The sequence below is a fragment of the Kogia breviceps genome, chromosome 11, assembly GCF_026419965.1.
Source record: "Kogia breviceps isolate mKogBre1 chromosome 11, mKogBre1 haplotype 1, whole genome shotgun sequence".
Taxonomy (NCBI): Eukaryota; Metazoa; Chordata; class Mammalia; order Artiodactyla; family Physeteridae; genus Kogia; species Kogia breviceps.
The window spans coordinates 40,491,083-40,503,262 of record NC_081320.1 but is presented as its reverse complement, the minus strand read 5'-3'; the positions used below and the strand labels follow the sequence as shown (position 1 = coordinate 40,503,262).

The 12,180-nt window shown below is 44.7% G+C and overlaps 1 protein-coding gene and 1 pseudogene across 4 annotated transcripts in view; one reads left to right on the top strand and one right to left on the bottom strand.

The window, feature by feature from the left end:
* The window catches only part of LOC131765356 (stabilizer of axonemal microtubules 2-like), a 115,800-nt gene extending 104,352 nt beyond the window's left edge, over positions 1 to 11,448 (top strand). For 3 of the 4 annotated variants that reach the window (XR_010835485.1, XR_010835486.1, XR_010835487.1), the window contains one exon: positions 8,023 to 9,174. The gene's annotated coding sequence lies outside the window, so the exon portion shown is untranslated. Of the gene's footprint in view, positions 1 to 8,022 lie in introns of all 4 variants that reach the window. The other variant, XM_067007396.1, reaches the window with a different exon arrangement.
* On the bottom strand, positions 9,273 to 10,718 carry LOC131765346 (serine/threonine-protein kinase MARK2 pseudogene; annotated as a pseudogene).
* Positions 11,449 to 12,180: the final 732 nt, after the last annotated feature.

The window sequence follows — 12,180 nt, the reverse complement described above, 5'->3', positions numbered from 1 at the left end:
CTAAATGGGAGAGGAATTTGAAAAAGAATAGATGCACGTGTATGTATAACTGAATCACTTTGCTGTACACCCGAAACTGTCACAACATCGTGAATCAACTATACTCCAATATAAAATAAAAATAAAAATAAAAACAGGATACCAGAGGTAAAAACCAGGGCACTGGATGCACGTAAAGCTTGCCTGCAGGAAACACTGGCACCCCGGAGCATTTCAATGATTTTCATTTATAGGTCCCCTATAAAACATCACCCCTTCTTCTGTTCCCAAAGCTCTCTGGAGGGGAAGAGCCCTATAAGCCCCAGCTGCTTCCTCCATTCCCTTTTGGAATTCTGGTGAATGTATTTTTTCCTACCTTGTTAGTTAGGCTATAAACCCTGAAAACATGCAGAGATGCTACCTGTTAGCGTAGTTAATAACTCTGACTAAGCCCCCGTGGCACTCCGCACACCCAGCACCACACATGGCTCCCAGATCTGTGTGAGCCTGAGTGTCCTGGGACAGAGCATTCTATTGCAAAGGAATTATTCCCCAGGAATTGTCGTCTTTAAGAACACCCAAGCTGGAACAAGAATTAGATAACTTCTAATTGGTAAACAAGTGTTCCTTTTTTTTTTCTCAGAACAAACAGTCAGGCAGTAAACTTCTATTTCCCAAGGACCATAGACAGCATATGCTCCAGGCATCCAACACTGGAACCAACAGTAATGGGCCAACAAGAGAACTCCTACCTTTGGGTCTGGGATTTGGAATTAATTTGCAGATTTTCTGGTGGTAAAGCATGTGCTAAGAAAAGGATTTAGTTAAGAGACCCTCCATGTTTTGCACTTTGCAATAAGTAAAATTATTCCTAGGCGTCCAGCCAGCTTTTCCCTTCCTCCTGAACCTACTGGGGTTCAACTTTTTCCTTCCATATTGAACATTAAAAAAAAAAAAAAATCAGTCCTGAGGAAGCCCACGGAGCTCATATCCCAAATCTGCATCATTATTTATGGTAATGCAGACATTGGTTTTCTAGTTGCAAAACAATTGCTAACTTGGTAAATATTAATAGAGGGAAGATGTGCTAAGAACTGTGGAATTGATTCTTTCATTTGTCTTCTTTCACAAATATTTTGTTCCACACGTATCAGTACTTGGTCACAAGAACCTAATCTAGGTATTTCCAGCTTGCAAAGCTCTTTAGGAGGTCAAGGGAGTGAGGTAGAGTTAAGAAAATCAGAAATGTTTGTGAGAATAGGGTGTAACTTTGTGGGTGTATTCATACAATGGAATATTATTCAGCAATAAATAAAAAGAATGAATGACTGATATACACGACAATATGGGTGGATCTCAAAAACATTATGTTAAGCAAAAGAAGACAAACAGATGGGCTTCCCTGGTGGCGCAGTGGCTTCCCTGGTGGTGCAGTGCCGATGCAGGGGACACGGGTTCGTGCCCCGGTCTGGGAGGATCCCACATGCCGCGGAGCGGCTAGGCCCGTGAGCCATGGCCGCTGAGCCTGCGCGTCCAGAGCCTGTGCTCCGCAACGGAAGAGGCCACAACAGTGAGAGGCCCGCGTACCGCAAAAAACCCCCACAAGGGTACATATTGTATGAAGACCAAGAACAGATAGCACTGTTGTATATTAATGGAAATGAAGAAGTAGTTGCCTGGGAGGAGAGAGAAGTTGATTAAAAAAGAGACAGGAGGAAACTTTGGGAGTGATGAAATGTTATATACCTTGCTTTGGATCACGGTTACATAAGTGCATACAATTGTGAAAACTCATAAAACCACATGCCTGATAGCTGAGCATTTTATTGTATATGAATTATATACCTCAGTAAAAAACCACATTTTTTTAAAGAAATGCACATGTGTCCTGCCTTGAATCGTCAAGGTGTCTTTGTGAAATATGACAGAGTAGAAAGAGTTATATTTGGAGACAGGCACACTGGGCTCCAATCCAGTTGAAGTACCTTGGGAAAGTCACTTAGCTTTTTTAAGTGTCCACCTCTGCAAGTAAAACTAATCTAATTCACAAGATGGCCATAAGGATTAAATGAAAAATTGATGTTAAAGTGTTTAACTCAGCACCTATCACCTGGAAAATTCCTAATAAACTTAGCTATTTTTAAAATTTGTTTTGAATAAACTGTAATCCTGGGGGAGCAACTAAAAATATATTCCCTTCTCCTTTGCAAATGATACCGTTTGCAACTTAGGACAAAAATTCCTAAATCAAAAGGAAAACCGGGAAAACAATTAAGTTAAAGGAATCAGTCCCTCTGTGAGGGAGCCTGTGGACACAGCTGGTAGCTATCAATTGTGATAATTACGAGAAATCTGGCACTTTCTGTGATCATACACAAATGTGTCATCATCGTGTCCTACCTTATCTTTTTACCATGTGTCAAAGGGGAAGGGAAAGGCTGCTTAGAATGGGGATTAAAGAAAAAAACGCTATAATTATTGGAGGGGGTCAGCTTCAACGTTTCTAAAGGAAACTCCCATTTTCACCTTTCTAGATGTCTCCAGGACAAATGATGTATTCATTTTCAGGACTAATCTGAAGTTTAGATTCAGAATTAATGGAAAAGTAAGAATGGAATTGAAATGCAACTTTAACATTTCTGCTTAATCCCTACTCCCTGCTAAACATCTTTCATTTCTCGGCCTGATCCACTTTGGAGAAATAGAACCCATTAGGGCATCCCCTGAGAGACCCTCCACTCTTGTCCTGTTGACTCTGCTTGGAGAGTCCTGAGGAGCCAGCGCACTGCACAGGATACCTCCGGCTTCTCTCTGAGATTTTTCTGGCAGATCCAGCTGGTCCGCAGTAGCCCCTCTCCCAGGCTGTGGTCCAAGGGCCCCATTCTGGCTGCCATTCCCACCAGTTATTACAATAAGCTAATTGAAGGAAAAGGAGATTTAAAGGACTCCCTTGCACTGTATGGTGGCTTATTCTCAGTGTGCTACTCAGAGCACCAGACAGGCAGCTAACCAGAAAACAGCTGGCAGTGGTCTTTGGCCAGGTTGTCTCCAGCCCCTCATCATTTCTCATCCAGGGGGCTGTCGTGACATTCATTTCCTTTCCGTAGAGACTTTCTGGGAGCTTGGTAGCTGGACACATTGTTCTGCCACTTGGGGCCACTTGGGAGCCCGAGTTCAGAGACCCCAGTGCGTAATGGCCAATGGGCAGGAAGTGAGTGAGGCCTTCTGTGAGCATCTCCAGGAGCCGATGGCTGGGTCCAGCCCTGTAACATCCGGGACTGTCCCTCGAGGTGTGTGTAGTCACTCTTCTTATCTCATCGGTATCAGGTTTTGGCTTTTTTTAAAATGCACAGTCATTTGGATTTAATAACTCAACCAGGAAGATTTGTTTAGCATGTACCGTACAAGACACTCTGCTAAGTGCTTTATGTGGATCACTTCACAGTCACCTATGAGGTTGATGTCGTTCACTTTCTATCTTACAGTTGGAACAACTCCCCTAGGCCTCAGTGTTACAAGGGCCAGAATTCAAATTGAGATAGTCTGATTTCACAGCTTGTGTTCTTAATTGCTACCCAAATCTGTTTCTTGTACTCACAGTGTACCTTAAGAGCACAGTGAAGCTCATTTCATGGGTTTACCCCGCAGATAAGGCAGTAGGCCAGATCATGAGAGGCACAAGTTAAAAGCACAGTTCCTTAGACTCTACCCCCAGGGGTAAAAGCATTACTAACCTTTCTGTGTCACAGACAACACAAATCAATGGTTTTAAAAATGTCCAAAGTCAAACTCATGATCTCCACCAAATCTGATCCGTCCCCAGTGTTCCAGATCACATTGACAGCATCCTAAACTCCCCCCTTCCTCTCACTTCCATCCTTTCTTGTCAATTTCCCACTGTTACCAATGGAGTCCAAGCCATCATCATTCCTCACTAGGACCACTCTAGGAGCCTCCTGAGTTTTATCTCCTCTCTAGAGTGCTTTGTCCAGTCTATAAGCAGAACCATCTTTGAAAACACAAACTCATGGGACTTCCCTGGCAGTCCAGTGGTTAAGACTTTGCCTTCCATTGCAGGGCCTATGGGGTTCGATCCCTGGTTGGGGAGCTAAGGTCCCACATGCCTCGAGGCCAAAAAACCAAAACATAAAACTGAAGCAATATTGTAAGAAATTCAATAAAAACTTTAAAAATGGTTCAGATCAACAACAACAAAAAACTTAAAGAAAACACAAACTCATCACGATGCTCCTCTGTTGAAAAGAGAGCCCTCTTGCACTGTTGGTGGGAATGTGAATACATACAGCCACTATGGAGAACAGTATGGGGTTTCCTTAAAAAAGTAAAAATAGAACTACCATGCGATCCAGCAATCCAACTACTGGGCGTATACCCTGAGAAAACCGTAATTCAGAAAGAGTCCTGTACCACAGTGTTCATTGCAGCTCTCTTTACAATAGCCAGGACATGGAAGCAACCTAAGATGTGGCACATATATACAATGGCATATTACTCAGCTATAAAAAGAAACGAAATCGAGTTATTTGTAGTGAGGTGGATGGACCTGACGTCTGTCATACAGAGTGAAGTAAGTCACAAAGAAAAACAAATACCTTATGCTAACACATATTTATGGAATCTGAGAAAAAAAATCTGAAGAACCTAGGGGCAGGACGGGAATAAAGACGCAGACTTAGAGAATGGACTTGACACGGGGAGGGGGAAGGGTAACCTGGGACGAAGTGAGAGAGTGGCATGGACATATATACACTACCAATTGTAAGAAGCAGCCGCATAGCACAGGGAGATCAGCTCGCTGCTTTGTGACCACCTAAAGCCGTGGGATAGGAGGGTGGGAGGGAGACGCAAGAGGGAGGAGATATGGGGATATATGTGGACATATGGCTGATTCACTTGTTATAAAGCGGAAACTAACACACCATTGTAAAGTAGTTATACTCCAATACAGATGTTAAAAAAAACCCTTCCATGCCTTCCCTTTCTTCTTAAGACAAAGGTCAAAATTCCTGGCATAGGGACTGTGTCTATCTTGTTCATTTTGTCCCCCAATGTCTAAAATAATGCCTTGCACATGGTAAGTAAATGCCCAGTACCTATTTGCTGCCTCACGGAATACATGAGTGAAAGAATAAAAGTCCCTCCGTGCTTGGGTCTCAGGCTGCCTTTCTGCCTCATTGCTGTGTCTCCCAGCCTGTTTTTTTTTTTTTTTTTTTTTTTTTTTTTTGCGGTACGTGGGCCTCTCACTGTTGTGGCCTCTCCCTTTGAGGAGCACAAGCTCCGGACGCGCAGGCTCAGCGGCCATGGCTCACGGGCCCAGCCGCTCCGCGGCATGTGGGATCTTCCCAGACCGGGGCACGAACCCGTGTCCCCTGCATCGGCAGGCGGATTCTCAACCACTGCGCCACCAGGGAAGCCCCCAGCCTGGTTATTGGATCTCCATCCACAATAGTCTTTTTGGTCGGTTTGATATACCGTTCTGTCTCCTGACTCGTGGCCTTTGCACATACTGCTTCCTCTCTTTGCACTTAGTTATTCCTATTCATCTATTTTCAGGGAAACCACCTAGGCCCCAAACTAAACCAGACCCCTGTGCTATATGTTTTTCTATTTCCGTGTCATTCTTCTGCACAGCTCTTACCACAATCTGCCTGTCTTGCCCACGTACTGGACCATCAGTTCCAGGAGAGCAAATCCACAGTTGGTGTGCTTATTAACAAGTTATCCCCAGCACTCAGCACACTGATTGCCCCATTGCACACTCTAAAAATATTTGTTAAATGAATGAATGAATGATTGAATAGCATAGTCCCTAGCAGATAATTGACCAATGATGCTGTCAACTGAAAATAACACACAACCTAAAAGTGGAGAGGTATGTTTTATTCGACAGACATTCTGAGCACTTCAAGCTTGGGACATAGCATCCCAGATAATGTTGAGAAACTGTTCTGAAGTGGCAAGGAGCGGATTGGGGAGCCACGATATATAGGAGATTTTGCAACAAAAGACCAGGTAGTTGGAACATGAAAAGATTACTGTTAATTAAAGAAAACCAGCTATCTCAAGTTAAGGAATTTAGCGCCTTTGTCTGTAGGGGAAGAAGCAAGAGTCTGGGCTCACTGAAATCATTCCTTTGATGTGCACCTCCACTGCCTGGGGCCAGTGTCCTGTGCTGTCTCATCCTGAGTCTCCTCCGGGTGGTGCACCGTCAGGGCAGCCATGTGATGGCTTGATGGCTGCAACATCCTTTGTTTACTGATATGGTAGGCAATATTTTAGCTCACAGTGGCAAAATTCACAGTAAAAACAAAGAAAAAAACAAACCAAGACAAAAACCAAACAGTAGTAGCACTTACTGAGCACAAACCTGTGAGGCAGACACTATTATCAACCTCATTTTACTGAGGAGGAATCGGAGGTGTACATAATGTTGTCCAGCTCACTGCTCTGTGCAAATGCCCACCCCGGATCCATGATCTGTGCCTTGGAGGAGAAGTGGGAGGCATGGTCACACGGTGAAACAAAGGAGATGCCTCGGAACACGTTCTTAGAAGAGCCGTGGGTACCGTAGGCACCTTGACCTGTCTTCCAGTGCTGCAGGCACCTTGACTCTGGCATGAGCTCTTCCTATCCTTCAAAGGAAGAGCTTGTGCAAGAGTCATCTGTCCCTCAGGAAGCAGCAAACGGATGCTAGAATAACTAGGAGGGATTTGATCCAAGAAAACTGGTTTATGTCAATTCTTGATTCTCACAAAGTGAGAATTCACATTGGGAAGTTTATCCTTATTTATTAAGTACTCTCAAGCCTTTAGCCACTCCTAGAAAAAACAGAGTCATACACTTTCATACCTAGAAGAAACAGTAGAGATCATCTAACCCTAGATCCCTCTCCATCAGGGGTCCTTCACATTTCAGTGCCACGGAGCCCTCCGTAGTCTAGAGAAGCCTATGGCTCCCTTCTCAAACAAGGGTTTTAAATCTATAAAATAAAATATACTTGATTACAAAGGAAGCCAATTAATTATATTGAAATACAGTTACTGAAGGAGTTTTAAATGTGATGTAGTAGTAAATTTGCTTCTCTATTAACACACTAAATAATAGGATCTACTAGTACCATTGATTTTGAAATGGTGATGAATGTAATTGCTGTTTTGGATGCCTACCACAATTTTCATGTCATGTGAAAACAGCTATGATTTCTATTGGTAACAAAATCACAGGTATTGCTGCTACTCCTACTATATTTTGTGGCCTGCATTTTTACAACTGAAGGCAATACTCAATTGCCGTTAGAGCTTAGTGACAATGAAGATGTAATCCTTTTCCCATCCAAGTCCATGGTTCCCTTGGAGAACCATGGGGCTCAGGTTAGGAACCCCTACTCTGCAGCATCCTGGTGGCAGCTTGAACATCTTGAGTGACAGAGCACTCAATATCTCCAAGGTGTCCAGTTCCTAGTTCAGTCTCCTTTAATCATTATGAACTTTAGGGTGAGATAAATCTAGAAGCAGTCCCAGCTTTGCTGGCATGTTAGTCATGTGACCATAGCTATTTAACCCTGTGGACATCGGTGTCTTCATTGTAAGAATGGGAACAAGATGACAATTACATTAGAAAATATGCAAATGCCTCAGAGCACAAAGAGCACATAGGTGATTTTAGCAATATTTTCTTCCCTTTGGTTTCAGTGAGTTGAAACCCACCTTTTTGAAGTTTCCACCTAATTTTGCCCTAGCTCTCCTCTATGAAGCCACACAAGTCATGGCTCCTCACATACTTGAAGACGGCTCTATCCCGCCCCTCTTTTGGCTGTCTCCATGTGGTGATTCTGTTGCTTCTCTGAGTAAAAGCAACTCTGAGCATATGGCTGGGAGTTATCTGTGCTGCTGCCCATTCCCAGAGAGACGTGTGAGGGCCCTGAAACAGTCATCATGTTAGGATCGATTTTTCCTTTGGAAGGCACTTCCTGTAGGATCTGTCCTACCTGTCTTTACTAAGCTCCTGTACTTTTTTGTTTAGGTGGTTCACGGGCACGTGGTCAGAGTGCTCTGTGTCTTGCAGTGAAGGATTCCGCCGTCGGCAAGTGACCTGTAAGCACACGAGAGCCAATGGGACTGTGCAGGTGATGCCTCCGAGAGCATGTGCCCCCAGAGAGAGGCCTCTGGGAAGAAGACCCTGCCCAGTCACCCGTGTGTTCAAGGGCTTATTGAACCAGGGAACCAGGGAACGCTGACCAATCCAGTGTTTTGAAAGTATGATCATCTAGTATAATCATCCAGTCCCCGTGGTCAAACCCATGCATCAAAACAATGAAATTTAAAAAGAGACTTCCCTGGCAGTCCAGTGGTGAAGACTTCGCCTTCCAGTGCAGGGGGTGCGGGTTGGATCCCTTGTCGGGGACCAAGATCCCACATGCCTCGCGGCCAAAAATACCAAAACATAAAACAGAAGGAATATTGTAACAAGACTTTTAAAATGGTGCACATCAAAAAAATAAAATACACCCATGCATCAGGGCCCCTCCGCACGGGGGAAGAGGAGAGCCCAACTGCTGCGTGACAGTCATGAAACTCAGCTGCACAGGGACCTTACCACACCGCGCACAGGCTGGTTCACGGGACCTTCTTATCCTCTTAGGGGCCTCTCTGTTGTCATTAACACAGGCTGCAGGGACCAAAAGTTCCCCTCGGCCCTTCTGAAAATGTTCGGTAATGTTAGTGCAGGAAGGTATTTCACACTTTCTGCATTTCTGCCCTGCAGGGCAGCAGTTGTTGCTGTTGGGAGTCATTGTGCTAATTCTCTTAGGTCATTTTTCCCTTTAGTTGTTCTGATTAACTCCAAGCACTACATGGTTACACACTTGTCTAACTGGAAAATGCACAGCCCCAATTCTGTGCAGGGAAGACGCAAAGCAGAGTGTGATACATCCTTCTGGAGCATCAAGTTTATTAACTAGAATTGGAAGAACCAAGGAGTTCTTGGAACAAGAACTATCCGCCCCCTCCCCCACCAACATGGAAGACAGAAGACTGGGGGAGGGGAGACGTGCCACAGGAATGACACTCCAGTCTCTGAAGTTTCACCCAGGTGAGGGTTGAGGGGCGGACCTGCAGCCACCGTGGCCTCTCAGTCGCCCTGGCTGCTCTGGACCATCCTCTGAGCTGGCCAGGGTCTTGGATACAATGCTTCTGAAAGCCGTGCAGAGAACACAGTCACCTTCCACTGGACCGGGTCCCAGGGAGCGCGGCGGCCTGACCTTCCTGCCTCGGTCACCCATGGGGTTCAGATGGGCTCACTTTATTACGACGCCTCTTGCTGGGCAGCTGGCAACAACCACCAAGATGCCTTTTTAAAAAGTTCCAGACTGTCCCAGCCACCCCTTGCTTTTTCTGGCTGTGGCCAAAGGGAATGGATGAGGACATACTCTCAGGCTGTGCAGCGTGGGAGGACCTTCCAGTGTTGGACACATGCAGGGGGCAGCTGGTTCCCGCTGGGGCTCCAGTCCTGCTGCTGGTGCAGGGGTATGCTCCAGGGCCACACTGGTGGGCTGGGCTGGGGGTGGCAGTCCTTGAGTCCAGGCTGGGTGGGGGACAGGCAGGCTCACTGGTCTTCTGCCCTGCCTGCTGGTCTTCCTGCTCTTGCATATTTTCTCCCTGGTGGAGCCACCTGGTTTCCAGGGTGGACAACTCAGGGCTTGGAAAAGGCTCGAGTTCATTGCCACTGAGGTCCCCGGAGGAGAAGGGCCCTGCAGCTATGATGGAGGACCCCACCATTGGTTTCTTGGAGCTCACACTGCCTTCTCCTCCGTCCTGGATCTCGTCCCACATCGAGTCCAGAATCCTCCTCACTGTCACCTCCAGGTCCTCTTCACAGGGTGGCTGGAGTGGCTTCTTCTGGCCCATATTCACCCATGGGTGCTTCATGAGGTCAGGTAAGGTGCCTCTGTCACTGGGCTTGAGGGAGATCATTTTTTGTAATAAACTCCTTATCTCCACAGACAGGTAATTTGGAATGGGATATTGCCCTTTTAAGATTTGCTTCCGCAGCTCCTGCACGTCTTTTCCCACAAAGGGACTGGACCCAGTTACCATGTTGTAGAACACTACTCCCAGGCTCCACACGTCCGCCGCAGGGCCACTGTACCTCTGCCCCAGCAAGAGTTCCGGGGCAGCATACGCGACTGTGCCGCAGAACGTGTCCAGTTTCCTGCTGTCATCACACTTGTTGCTGAAGCCAAAGTCTGTGAGTTTTATATTCATGTTGGCATCAAAGAGGAGGTTCGGTGGCTTCAGGTCCCGGTGCACGATGCCCCTCTGGTGGCAGTGTTGCAGAGCAGAGACCAGCTGCTGGAACGGGCCTCGGGCCTGTGCCTCTGTCATACGGCCATGTATGTTCAAGTAGGTGTACATGTCCCCACCACTGAGGTACTCCATTATTAAGAACATTGTCTCCTCCGTGTCAATCACCCCCAGCAGTTTTACAATATTGGGGTGATTCAGAGCCTTCATACTGTGCACTTCCCGGAAAAGTCGCTGCTGGAAAGTTGAGAAGCTCCGACGCCTCTTTTTAATGACCTTTACAGCCACCTGTCTCCCGGTCAGAATGTGCCGGGCCAGCTTCACTTTAGCAAAGCTGCCTTCGCCAATGGTGTGGAGGATCTCATAATCATCAATATGAGCCTCCTTGTCAGCACAGTTGGCTGTGAGGCCCTGCATACTTGTGACCTAACTACACTGACTGACAGCACTAACTAGCAATGCTAACTATCCTAACTAACAACGCTAACTATGCTAACTGTGCCAACAGCGCTAACTACTACTAACTACACTAACTATGCTAATAAAGTATTAACTATACCAACTATGCTAACTATACCAACAATACTGACTATGCGAACTGTACTAATCTAGCAATACTAACTAAAATTAAGATAAAAATGAGAAAAAGAAGAAAGGAAGAAAGCAAAGCAGAAGAAATGGAAAAGAAACACCAAAAAATTGAGAAGAAAAAATTTAAAACTCTAAGAAATGATACAGAGAGAAAAATAAAGAAAAATGAGAAAAAGGCAAAGAAGAGAGAAAAATAAAAAGGAGTAAAGAGGAAAAAAAATCAACAAAATGGCAGAAACAAGGAAAAAACAAGGTAACTGTGGGTCCAAGGCCGTCAGGTCACCAAAAGCAGCTTCCTGGGCTCTAAGGACCAAAAACCTGGTCCCAGCTGGGCTCCTATAGGGCTTCTGTGAAGTTCATAACAGTGGTGCACTGTGAGGTCAGAGCAAGAAATGGACCCATCAAAGCTGGGGATAAGCCACAGTGGTTTTCTCACTTTTTGAGTTCAAGGCCCCTTTACACTTAGGAAAAAGGATCCCAAAGAAATTTTTCTTTACTTGTGTTATTAGATATTGGTATTCACTTTGTTATAAATTAAAATCTGTAGGATACTTCAGTGGCCTTTTTATTTCTAGTTTGAAAATGTGTAATAATTTTAAAGACCTCGTAATGTCTACACTTGAAATATTCAATTCCTTTTCCTTAAATTCTGGTCTCAAAATAATGTTACAACTTAACTGACTTCACAATACTATACAAAATGTTCTGTTGCATAAGACCCGATAAAGTACGTTATGAAAGTCTATGAAGCTGAGAGAAGAATTGCCGGGAAGGTCATGAGCAGATTTCTCATCAAGAGCCTCAGAGGCCAGATGGCATGGCTCAATGTACTTGAAGTGTTGAAGGAAAGAAACCGTCAACCAAGTATCCTATATCTAGCAAAACTTTCCAAAAGTTGTAAAGAAAGCATATCTATTTCTAAATATATTTCCCAATTTCTTTTGCTTGTTTTCTGACCTTTGTAGTGCATTTTGCCATGAGGAAAATTTTAATTCTTATATAATTAAATGTATCCTTTTTTCTTTGTATCTTAGAAAGGTGTTCCTCATGAATAATTTATTTCAAGTCTCCCAGGTTCCTGATACTTTTACAGTTTCATTATATTTTTACTTTTAACTAGTTGCTACATCTAGAATTTGTTAATGATAGCCATATTTTCCCACTTTTGTTGAATAGTTTTGCTACTGATCCAAAATGTCAATTTTACTTTAATCTCAATTCCCTTATGCTCTTGCATCTAATTTCAAGATGCTTCCTATTCCACTGGTTGTTTTGTCTATCTGAAACA